This window comes from Giraffa tippelskirchi, chromosome 10 (assembly GCF_054371585.1).
Source record: "Giraffa tippelskirchi isolate mGirTip1 chromosome 10, T2T-mGirTip1v1.2.pri, whole genome shotgun sequence".
Taxonomy (NCBI): Eukaryota; Metazoa; Chordata; class Mammalia; order Artiodactyla; family Giraffidae; genus Giraffa; species Giraffa tippelskirchi.
In genome coordinates, this window is record NC_137284.1 from 17,448,931 (window position 1) to 17,461,716 (window position 12,786).

General features: G+C 42.4%; 2 long non-coding RNA genes across 2 annotated transcripts in view; one reads left to right on the forward strand and one right to left on the reverse strand.

Annotated features, from left to right (window-relative positions):
* LOC145524300 (uncharacterized) overlaps positions 1-12,786 on the forward strand; it is a 284,203-nt gene that overhangs the window by 42,453 nt on the left and 228,964 nt on the right. The window lies entirely within an intron of this gene.
* Positions 4,845-9,666, reverse strand: LOC145524304 (uncharacterized). The gene is made up of 4 exons (XR_014067391.1): positions 9,016-9,666; positions 6,053-6,108; positions 5,235-5,410; positions 4,845-5,151 (listed from the first exon to the last, which is right to left on the reverse strand). It is a non-coding gene; the product is annotated as an uncharacterized LOC145524304 (long non-coding RNA).

Sequence of the window (12,786 nt, forward strand, 5' to 3'; positions counted from 1 at the left end):
TTTTAAGCCAGAGAGCACATGATTGAGACCTTATCTTTATGGTATTTTCTATTTGTTCCCCTACAATGAAAAAAAGTTTACTTAAGCTTATAAAATTAAAGGAAGATATGGGTGGGTGTGAAAATGCATTAAAAGACCTAGAAAACCATTTCCTTGGAAGAAAACTAGTGTGGTTGTTATTGATGAAGCTAATTACAGAAACATGCAAGCTTAAACATATTGGAACTTCTTTCTGCGTCACCTACTGTCCCCTCACTGATGGATTTCAGCTCACACCACTCCTCAGTGTCTTGGGGTAATTTCACAACATTACGTGATACTTGCTTTTGTGCAAATACAGGCTTCTGTCGTCTCCTTGATGTAGATTGGAAGAGCTGTTTATTGGTTTCACACAGGCCACCTCTTGTGTTGAAGACTCATAGAATTACTGCCTTTCTCGCTGACTCTCCTTCAGATTCCTGAAGCAACGTCAGTTTCTTCATGCATCTGTAGGACTCACGAGCATGTTACTTTCATTTTCCCAATTTTACTGAGAAATAATTGACCTGCATCATTGTGTAAATTTAAGGCATATAGTAAAGTGGTTTGATTTATGCTTATTGTAAAGTGATGACAATAGGTTTACTAATTCACCAACTTATATAGAAATGAAAAAAATAATTCTCCTCATATTGAGAGCTCTCAGAGTCTACTCTCTAAACAACTTTATACATAGCACACAGCAGGGTTAACTACTGTCGCCATTCTGTACATTACATCTTAGCATGTATCTTATAACTGGAAGTTTGTGCCTTTTGACCACCTTCCTCCAATCTTCCTCCTCCCTCCATTTTACCTTTTGATTATGTGATCCGTGGATACTTTCTTCTGCTATAGAAACCCATCCACTCGATATACCGTTGTCGTCGTTCATTCACTCAGTCGTGTCTGACTCTTTTGCAACCCCATGCACTGTAGCCCACTGGGTTCCTCTGTCCATGGGATTCTCCAGGCAAGAATACTGGAGCGGGTTGCCATTTCCTCCTTCAGGGGATCTTCACAACCCAGGGATCGAACCTGTGTCTCTTATGTCTCCTGCATTGACAGGTGGGTTGTCTACCTGGGAAGCCCCTTCTCAACAGTTAACATGTATAATCCTTTCTCAGAGTTCTCTTGTATCCAGATCTCAGCAGGAAACAAAAGGAGTACTTGAATTGGGCAGTTAAAGTGGAGTAGAGGACAGCTCATAAAAGTGGGCACAGAATGTGGGAAAAGCACAAGAAATGTCACAATACTTTCGGCTTCATAAGAGTAGGTTGTTGGCCTCCCCAGAGGGGTGAGGGTGGTAGTGGGTTCTGGAACCCAGGCACAGAGAGCTGAAGTGGAGAATGATAGACCCTCACCCCTGCTCCTGTTGATGCCACAGAAGTAAAAAGGAATCTTTATCAGGATTTCCCTGGTGGTCCAGTGGTTAAGACTTTGCTTCCAATGCAGGGGGTGTGGGTTTGATCCCTTGTCAGGAAGCTAAGGTCCCACATGCCTCACAGCCAAAAAACCAAAACATGGAACAGAAGCATTGTTGTAACAAAGTCAGTTGACTTTAAAAATGGTCCACATCAAAAAAAAAAAAAAATCTTGAAAATAAAAAAAGGATTATTATCTTGACCTCATTCTCCTCTTCTGTATGTGCTCCCTGATGATCAAACATGAGAGGAAGTCTGAGGGGGGTGAGCATTGGCAGCAGTGTGCAAGGTTCAGCCTTCCAGGGCACAAAGTAGGGTGGAGAAGGGTAAGGGGTAAGGGGGCGGGAAATGAAGGGAAAAAAAAATCCATCCTCATTCCGGGCCAGGGATGGGATGTACTGGCCTTGAAAAGTCATTTGGCAGAGATATTTACAGTTTCCAGAAAAGACACGTGCTCCCCAAATTTCTCAACCCCTTTTTGCCAGGTGAGGTCACGTGGCTAATTCTGAAAAATGGACAGTGAGTGGACATTGTGTATGTTACCTCTGGGCAGAAACACGTAAGGGACAGCACTGGACCCTATGGCTTCCTCTTTCTTTGTTCTGCAACGTAGAAGAATGTTGGAGAAAGAGGTTGGAGCCTGAACTACCTCCCGAAGGAGAGTCAGCCTGGAGAGACGCTGGACCTGCAGCAGACTTTGCATAGTCAGAAACAAAACTTTGTGGGTTGGCTACTGAGATTCTGGGGGCTAATTTCTTCCTGCAGAATAACTTAATCATCCGAACACAGCTAGGAAATGTCTAGCCTCAAACACTGACCTCTCAAAAATGCAATTGACTGGTACCATTTAATGAAGAAGACTTGACCAGTACAGGAGGCTGTGTGACACATTAAGAGAGAAGACCGATCACTGCCAGCTGGATAACTGCTTTGCATGAGACTGCCATGGGTGTTTACTAATCCTTGAGTTCTTATCCCCCAGTCTGTTTGATTATCCTGTTTATGAATGTGCTTCTCCCCTAATTGCCCCCTCCTCACACTTCCCATCCAGATGTAAGCAAGTTAGGTACTGCTTCAGAAATCCCCACCTCCTTTTTTGAGGTTAACAGTTACTGCTTTCTTTGTTTAAAATGTATTTTATCAAAGTATAGTTGATTTACAATGTCGTGTTTATTTCTGCTGTACAGCAAAGGGATTCAGTTATACATACATATACATGCTCTTTTTCATATTCTTTTCCATCATGGTTTCTCACAGAATATTGGATATAGTTCATTATGCTCTACAGTGGGACCTCATTGTTTATTGGTTCCATAGATAATAGTTTGCATCTGCTAATCGCAAACTTCCAGTCTGTTCTTCTCCCAGTACCCTCTCCCCCTTGAGGACTAGAACCACAAGTCTATTCTCTATGTCTGCAGAATCACTGCCTCTTGAAATAGACCTGTCAAGTTAATTGCTTGATGATAACCTAGAAACAGATTATCAATTTGAAATCATGGAATCTCCCTACAGACTATGGGAAGAACTTGGATTTTGCAGCCAGACCTCCCTGTGTTTGAGTTTCTTTCCAGTCACTTATTAACTCTGTGACCTTGTATATTATTTAACTGAGCTTTAATTTCTTTTTCTCATCTGTCAAATGAGGTTTTATCACTTTTATCAAAGTAGGATAAAACCTACTTTGCAAGGTTATTGTAGGCATTTAAAAAGATAAGACATAGAAAACAGACTTATGGTTAGCAAAGGGGAAAGGGAGGGGGAGGGATAAATTAGGAGCTTGGGATTGACATATACACACTATTTTATATATACGCACAATACCAGCAAGGTCCTCCTGTATCGTATAGGGAACTATGTTCAATATTTTGTTGTAACCTATAAGAGAAAAGTATCTGAAAAAAATATATATAACTGAATTACTTTGCTATACACCTGAAACTCATGCAATATTGTAAATTCAATACACTTCAATTGAAAAAAAAAATAGCACAGTGGTTGCCTGATATATTTTAGAAACTAGATGATGAAAATCTTTATTTTCAGCTTGTGAGAATTCAGCTGAGTTTGTGGCTGATGGTAGTTGAATTTACCGTAACATCATCACAGGTCTTTACCTCATGTTTGGTTATGTTGGTTGGGCCATGTCATGGAGCTTTGTGGGGTTCTTGGAAATATAACATAGATGTTTTAAACTTGTGTGCTAGTTTAAAACTGCTGAATTTCTGAGAGCGTTGTTCTTGTTGGCAAGTTGACTGAAAAGTTATAGCTCCTGACTTACCACTCTCAATTGAGAGGTTATGGAGAGTATTCTTTAATGAATAATGTTCTATTAAAAGTGCAAAATATTGTTTTATTGAGGCTATTTGGAATATTGGATTAGAAATTAGTCTGAGAGTCAAAAGATGTGATTGCTCCCATCTCTCACAAAGTTTAGACGTGTAATCATTGCTAAATCATTTATTCTCATCGGTTTCTAGTACTATTCTCTTTATTAAAAAGTGGAAACAGGCATGTCTGACTTGTCTACATTCACAAGGTTATTAGGAGACTCAGAGAAATAGCACATATGCCAGGCTTTGAAGAATGATTTGCTATCTAGCATAGCGCCTTGCGTTTAACTAAATATTTGTTGAATGGAGAAGGTTGGATAAATAAAACCCGAATCAAAAGAAATAGAAAAGACTCAAATTACAGCCAGTTTCCCCTGAGGATGGAGAAGCAAACATAGACGTCCACAAGGCCTAGAATATTGAAGTCCTACTAACATGGCTGAACTTAGTGACTTAGAGCTACAAAATTCCACACTGGGGAGAATTTTGAAAGACAACAAATTCAATCCTCTTTATCCATGAGTACATCAAGGGGAAAGTGGCTTGTAAATAGTGGTAAAGTGGGAGTCCCAACCTTTGTCTTCTAAATGTAAGATGAGTGCTGGATTCACGCCACCACTTGGCATCCTTCCAGGCTTGGTGACGTCCCCTTGAGTCCTGAGGCTGTGCAGATTCTAAGGGAAGGTGTCTGATCCTTGTGAGCACACATACGGATGAGATCCGATTCGTGTGCTTTGCTTTAGATCCACAAATAACACAATCCTTAACCCACACACGTTTTGTCCCAAATAAGCCCCAAGGGTGCTTATGATTGTATTCTGAGAATTCAAGGGTGATGGGGAGATTTTACCATTCTCTCAGGCTCCTCCCACACTCTCAAGGTCCTCAGGGTTCCTCTTCAAATGAATAGAGGCTTTCACATGTTGACAAAACCTGTTCCATGTGGTCTGGTGTTTCCAGGCATAGATGGAGATTCAGGTGCAGGGGTGATGTTGCCTTCTGTCACAGGGCTGTCATAATTGCACTCTCCATGGTGAACCGCTCTTGCGTGAGGGGTCCTGAGACAACACTGGGGCTTGCTTCTGTCTCAGACCGCCCCATGGCCTGTAGGGCTAAAACTTCCGTACCCATAAAAGTTGCTGTTTCTGACAGCATCAATCTTGTTGGCAAGTAGGCTGTGAAGTTACCGCTCCTGACTCACCACTCTAAATTGAGAGTGTGAAAGTACACGTGGGTGTGGACAGAAGATCATTTGCACCACGCCTGGAAATGGATTATGAATTGGATGGTGCTCTTTCTTGCCATTGGTGGTTCCTTACTATACACTGGAAGCAGCCCAGTGCTGGATTTCAGTGCCGCTCTGGAGTATTTGCCACCTAGGAAACAGAAGTTCTGCTCTGTGGGTTCTTTACTTCCTTCAGTCCTAAAGAACGAGGGGAAAATTCAAGTTTTTCTTTACCTTGGATAGGATTCCAGGTTGTCTGTTCCAATAAAATTCCATGACTTGATTACGAGGGTCTTCACCCCAAAGTATGGATTGCACCTGGGTCTCCAATGCAGAATGCAAGTTGAAAGAATTTCAAACATCCTCGTGGAAAAACAGGTTCGCTTTCATTTACTTGTAGGTGTGGGTGTCTTTCATGAAAACATGTTTTAAGTTGAAAACATCACAAACAGTTATTCTTGATTATATAATTGCAACCGTACTTTCTATAAAATACCCCTTCTTTGGGTCAAAATTCCCCTTTGGTGTCGATAGGTTTGACATGATAGATGGATAGGGTGTGTGTGTGTGTGTCTGTGTGTCTGTGTGTCTGTGTGTGTGTCTGTGTGTGGATAGGGTGTGTGTGTGTGTGTGTCTGTGTGTGTGTGTGTGTTTGGGGGAGGTAAATGTAAAACTGAACATGGGTCCATTGGGTGGAACAAATTGATGAGATATGAAGGACTAGGAAAGGAGCAAGGTAGATTTGTGTGTTCCTTGTGCCTGGTAGAGAAGAGAAGTGGGTTTGAAGAAGTGTGGACATTTTGGTTCAATTGGACTGAAGGTAGATCATTGGACAATCTCTTTTTCTGCTCCGCATCTAAATATTATGAAAACACAATAAATCCAATTCCATTTTCACTTTTTAACCTGGTTTAAAATATTTTTCTCCTTATAATTATTTCTAACCTTTTACTCAAGTGACTTACTGGAGCTGAGGGTAATAAGATGGTGGTCTTTCATTTTCCCATATTTTGTATCCCTGGGATCCAGTAGCTATGAATTTTACTTCCTACCTTTGCTCCCCAGTTGCTGAGTGAGCTCAGTTAAGGCTTTTGATCTCCCTTTGGATCTGAAAAAGAAAAACCAATGAAATTAATCTACATCTCAAGTGTTAGGTCCCCCAAAGTAGCAAATTTCAACATTTCCCCTGACAGATAAGTCTGAGGTGAGGCAACATTATCATCCACTTTGCAGGGAAGCAGGAAATGTAAAGACAAGGACAGAAAAAGACAAAAAGATGACAAAGTGAATTAAACTTTTCTTTAATTTTAAATTTTCAGCAGTTTGATTTGAGAATTAGGTGAGCATGCATGTCAGTGCCTTTGGTAGGGACGCGTGCGTGAGAAAAAGCAGCAGCTTGCGGTGAGTATCTTTTGAAGAGAAAAAAAACAAATTCAGGTATCTGTGGTAACTCTGTTTGTCTCCTTGTTTATCTCCTGAAACATCCCTCGATCTACACAGAACCACCAGAGAAAAACCACTGCCCCAAATAGATCTTAGAGAGCTGACCTGAAAACTGAGATGGAAATTCCGTGACTGGACCAGAGTGCGGTGCTTACAGTGTGATCTTGGTCATTGTTGAATGCCCCTCCCATCTCACATGTGCACACATTCTTCCTACTGAATTTTCTTCGATTTGGGAAAGCTGGCCCGAGCCCTAATTCGGAATCCACCCTCTTTACTCGGTTAACCAGGTCAGGCAATTCACGGAAATGATTCCTGACAATAAAGGGATTATGCAAAATATCAAATACATTATCTAATGATTACTCTGCTATTGAGAACAAAATCTAAAATTCCCAGCAAAGAGTCTGAAAAGATGTTCCTTTGCAGGGTTGAGGCTTAGAATTCTGCCTCTACTTAACAGATGGGATGTGGAGTGCTGACATTTTAGAGCTGAAAATCACCAAAGGCTTAGAGGAGAAAAACACACTGAAGCCCGTTGATTTTCAGTTCTGTGGTTGCGTGGCCTGGAAACTCCCATAACTGTGAATTTTGATGCCATCCCCGAATGGGGAGATTCTAGATCTAATATGAATGAATGCTCCCCAAACTTCTTCTGAAACAAACAAACAAAAAAGCCCAAAGAAACACACATCAGCTTAGTTTTACTATTAGCATGCTGTCCGGAGAAGAATTTAAGGTTTTCGCAAGTGTCCAAATAGATGATTTTTCTAATTTTTCCTGAGTCTACAAAGCCATATTCCTTTCACAAATACCTGTTTTGTGCCTGTTCTATACCGAGTTGTGATCTAACGCGTTGGATACACAAGGAAATGTGATGATTCCAGGGAGCTTAAAGCCGGCATTATTTTTCTTTCTATAGTAAAGAAAATCTACTGCAATTTCTGTAGCCTTTTCCCTGTCTTGGTCTCATGGACCAAGTTTCACCTTGGTCTCCCATCATAACTGCCACCATTATGTGAGTGACTTTTATGTCTTTTTCAGGATTTTTGAAATCTCTCCTAAGCTAAGATTTTCAACTTTCTGCTTTTTGTACTTACATTCATCCCAAGCTCAGACTCACTGACACTGTGCACAAATATCTTCCTTTCTCGCCTGCCAACCAGATCATTCTCATAACTTTTCTCATTCTCTCAAAGGCACAATATTCTCAACTGCCTAGCTGGGTTCCCCTCTGTGGGCCTTTACATGGCAGCATGTCAAATGGTCCTTTAATTCAGCCTTCCCTACATGTTCCCTATCACTTCTTCACTCCCATCACCATCTCGTTCTTGTTTGACTTATTATCTCCTGCCAGCTCTGTGATAGTTCCTCCGTTTGTCCCCCATTCTCCCCTCTCTTTTCTGTTTTTGGCTGTGCTGGGTCTTTGCTGTATGGGCTTTCTCTAGATGCTTCATGTGGCCTTAGATGCCCCTAGGCACGTGGGATCTTTGTTCCCCTACCAGGGACTGAACTCATGTTCCTAGCTTTGGAAGGCAGATTCTTAACCACTGGACCACCAAGGAAGTCCCTCCTGTCTTTTTCATCTTAAACATAACGCTCACTGCCGATTGCTTTTAACAAAGCATCGTTTCTTCAGCACTCAGCCTTCTTTATGGTCCAGCTCTCACAACCATACATGACTGCTGGAAAAACCATAGCTTTGACTATATAGACCTTTATCAACTAAGTGATGTCTCTGCTTTTAATACGCTATCTAATTTTGTTGAATAATCATTTTGCTCCTATTGACTTCCTTTTGGCCACAAATAAACCCTAAACTAAATATTATTCTTTTTTATGTCTGTCTTAATTTCTCACATGGTGTCTAGCCAAATATCTTGCCATGTTAGATACTCCAGACTATTTGGCGAATTAAAAAAAGAGAGAATTCTTTAGTCAGTTGATTAATGGGAGATAGTAAGAGAAGGGGTAGATTAGGGCTCTGCAGCCAGATGTCAGGCTTCAAATACATGCTACTATCCTTGTGACCTTTGTTGCTGTTCAGTTGCCAAGTCATGTCTTACTCTTTTCGACCCCATGAACTGCAGCACGCCAGGCTTCCTTGTCCTTCACTTTCTCCCTTAGTTTGCTCAAACTCATGTCCATTGAGTCATTGATGCCATCCAATCATCTTATCCTCTGTCACCGCCTTCTCCTCCTGCCCTCAGTCTTTCCCAACATCAGGCTCTTTTCCAATGAGTTGACTCTTTGCATCAGGTGGCCAAAGTATTGGAGCTTCAGCTTTAGCATCAGTCCTTCCAATGAATGTTCAGAGTTGATTTCTTTTAGGATTGAATGGTTTGATCTCCTTGCAGTCCCAGGGACTCTTAAGGGTCTTCTGCAGCACCACAATTCAAAAGTATTGTTTCTTCAGCACTCAGCCTTCTTTTTGGTCCAGCTCTCACAACCATACATGACTACTGGAAAAACCATAGCTTTGACTATCTGGACCTTTATCAGCAAAGTGACATCTCTGCTTTTAATACACTGTCTAGGTTTGTCATAGCTTTTCTTCCAAGGAGGTACTTACATGTTGTTTAATCTCTCCATACTGCGGTGTGAAGACCCATGCAAGGAGGACAGCGTTAATAGATTGAGGTTGTTGGGAGGAGTAGTTATGTTCATTTATGTGGAGTGTTTAGAATAATGCCTGGTGCAGGGTGGACACTCAGGAAGCCCAAGTCAGCAATTGCTACTACTGTTGTTTCAAGTGCTGTTGGAATTCAGAGAAGAGCGATTTCTGTGCAAACTGGAGTAACTGGAAGAAGCTTCCTTCCTGCAGAAGGTAGGACAGGAGTTGGGATCCTGAATGATGTTCGGGAGGAGAAAGTGCATTGCACTTTGTTTTCCTCAAGATCGCAGAGCCGGTCATGCAGATGGTGCAGTCTGTCATCAGCCATTGAAGTGGTGTTGCTTTTCAGTCTCTAAGTCCTTTTGTTCAATAAAACAAGGACTTTTTAGGGCGTTTTTATCTCCCCTGCACCTGGCCCACATTTTCAGTGAAGACCATTAGGACGAAGAGTTCAGGGCTTCCTCCCGGTGCCCAAACCTCTGCTCTCAGCCTTGCTCAGCCCGTCAGCCCAGGAAACATCTGCAAGGGCGGCTGCTCAGTGACACATTCTCAGCATCAGCCAGACTGGCCGAGGGTGGCCTGCTGGGCTCACCTCCTCCGGACCCCAGCGGGGAGGCCCAGGAAAGAGAACTGGAAGGCCGGGCTTGTCACCTGGACACAGAGGGCTCCGATGACGTGATCCTATTGTTTAAAGAGCAGCCGTCTGATGCTTTGTTCCTGTTAGTAAAATAAATAGAGCCTCCCATTTCTATGGTAATGCCTGAGCCGCCTGCCCAAAACAGGCCTGATGGTCCCACCTGGACGCAGTTGCCTGGACTCTCAGTGAGGAGCAAGTGGGGGACTAATGACTTGCACAGCTCTGGCCTGATGAATAGCTTTGGAGGGAACTTCCTGGAGTGGGCAGGGGATGCTCCACCCAGGATCTTGATTGCAGAGGCTGTTTTGAAGCTTTTTTTTTTTTTTTGACTCCCAGAGGGACAACCAATTGATAGCGATAGATTTTCTTTGGAGGCTGTTCATGGCTCACTCACCTTTCACCTCAACACGCAGCCTCTGGGCCAATGCTCCTCCCACTCCATCAGTGCTCCCCCCACTCCATTAGTGCTCCCCCACCATCAATGTTCCCTCCACTCCACCGGTGCTCCCCCACCTCATCGGTGCTCCCCCACACAGCAGTGCTCCCCCACTCCACCAGTACTCCCCCTACTCCATCAGTGCTCCTCTAACCCATCAGTGCTCCCTCCACCCCATCATGGGTTCTCCCCAAGGAAGCCTCATCTAGAAGAGGGTGTCTGGGTGGTACTCTCAGTGGCCTGGTTTCCTGCATCCAGCCTGCTTCTTGCTTCCCTTTCAACTCTTGTCATTCTTACTGTGAAGGGGTTCAGCCACAGCTGGAGATGAGGAAAGATTTCTGTGTTCAGAAAACCAATTCCGTCTCCATCTCCAACATCCCAAACCTGCGAAGAACAGAGGGAAAAGTTTTCTGTTTCCAGTGGCCCTGGAAACCACTAGTTGTCCTTTTGAGACTTGAAAGGTAGAACAGAGCTGTCTTCTGAGATATTTTACCTTATCTCTGCTCATGGACTATGCCAATCAGTCCTGAAATATATTTCCTAAAGAGTATGAGTGGCAGTGCCAGGGTGGGATGGCATGATGGGTTGGTCAGTGGATGATTTGTAACCGGGGATGAGACAGATGAGGTCTGAGGTGCTTGAGCTTGGAGTTATTTGTAAACATGTACCCAGGAGCCCATCACTCCCTTCTCTCACTGGGGACCGCTGTGATCCGTGTGGGTTTCCCTTTGAAATGGAAATGCGCACATGGCTGCAGGCTGGAGACCAGGAACTCACAGCTCCAGGAGGAGGCTCAGGTTGAAAGTAGGAGAGCAGAATTCATCTGATCTCTCCTTCACTTCCTTCCTCCACACTTTGTCTGAAGTTTTGTTTCTCTTCTGGTGTTCTCTTTCCCAGCTCACATTTTTTCTGGTGCTTAGGGATCTCATCCCATTTTCAAAAGAAAATAAACGAAGCCACAGAACAGGCTTACCCCACTCTTAAAAATATCCAGGGGGTGGAGGTGGGGGTGAAAATGTCTAAATCTCAAACCCAAAGTGTGATTTGGGAGATGGGTGCTCTATGCTCTGCCATGAATAATTCAGAGCAATAAGGAGATTCTGCTTTCTGAATGGCTTTAGATGAATTAAAAGAACACATTGGATGGGGTATCGGGCAGCAGAGCCAAGGCGAGGAAACTCAAGAAGACAGTTACCAGGGACTTGTGCAGCGTTTCCTCCAAGTGAGAGATACCACATCTGAATTTGGAGGCTTTTACATAATGGGGCTAAAGGTTGTTTTCTTCGTTAAAAAATTAGGGTATAGTTGCGTTACAATGTTGTGTTAGTTTCTGCTGTACAACAGTGTGGATCAGCTATAAGTACACACATATCCCCTCCCTCTTGAGCCTCTCATTCCGTTTCCCCATCCCACCCCTCCAGGTCATTACAGAGGTGAGCTTCCTGTGCTATACCGTGGCTTCCCACAAACTCTCTATTTTACACATGGTCGTGTATATGTGTCAGTCTCAATCTCCCTATTTCATTCTCCATCCTCCACGTCCACCAGTGTATACTCTATGTGTACATCTCTGTTTTTGCCTTGGAAATAGGTTCATCTGTACCATTTTTCCAGATTATACATATATGTGTTAATGCAGAGACGTGAGTGGACCTAGAACCCATCATACAGAGTAAAATAAGTCAGAAAGAAAAAAAAAAACGAAGGTTGTTTTTCAAAGTGCAGTATTCATTTTGGGAGACTTTCTACTAATTCCAACTGTGGAATTCTGAACTTCTCTGGGGCCTCTCTTTTGGGGCCCCTCCTTGGGCAAAACTACAGATGAGGTATCACAGTTGTAGTGTCCCTACAGTGCTAGAGTTTTGTAGGACCCTAGAAGATAAAGTTTAAGACTAAGATTAGAAAAAAAATTCCTGTTTCTCCAATTAAAAAATAAGACTGTAAATAAAAATAATAAGTTTATTAATTATTATGCCAAATAATCTGCAGCAATTCAACACAGAGATGATCTATAAGCTCTAGTTATATAATATGTACATACACTATAATATGTTTGATGTATTATGATGTAGTGCCTCCAGTATTTAATAAGTTTAATTTGTGGGAAGTTTGTATGATGGCCCTGTTTCAGGCCTATGTGATGAGATATCAGTTTAAAATTTTGAATTGCAGAGAAATAGAGAAGCATAATAGTAAAGAACTCAGGTCCTGGATTCAAACCCAGTTAAAATTCAGAATTTTTATATGACCTAGGGCAAATTCTTTACCTCTCAAGCTTCTTTTTCTCATTAATTAAGTAGAAATCCAAATAATTGTATTTCCTTTATAGAACTTTTTGAAGGAGAAAAGTCCTTTTGTACAGTAACTCAGCAAGCTTTTAAAAGCACTCAGCAAGCTTTTAATTGCAATTCTTGTTTTTCTGTTGATCAAAAATAGTTTGCCCTAGATGATTGCTATTAGTACTCTTCACCCTGGGCTCTAATAGAGATTTAGGCTGCCTCTAGAAATCAAATTCATACCTAGAGGAATAAAGATGAACCAGTAGTGGGACTTCCCTGGCGGCCCAGTGATTAAGACTCCATGCTTCCGATGCAAGGGGCATGGGTTCAATCCCTGGCTGAGGAACTAAGATATACAAGCCATAAAGCGCAGCCAA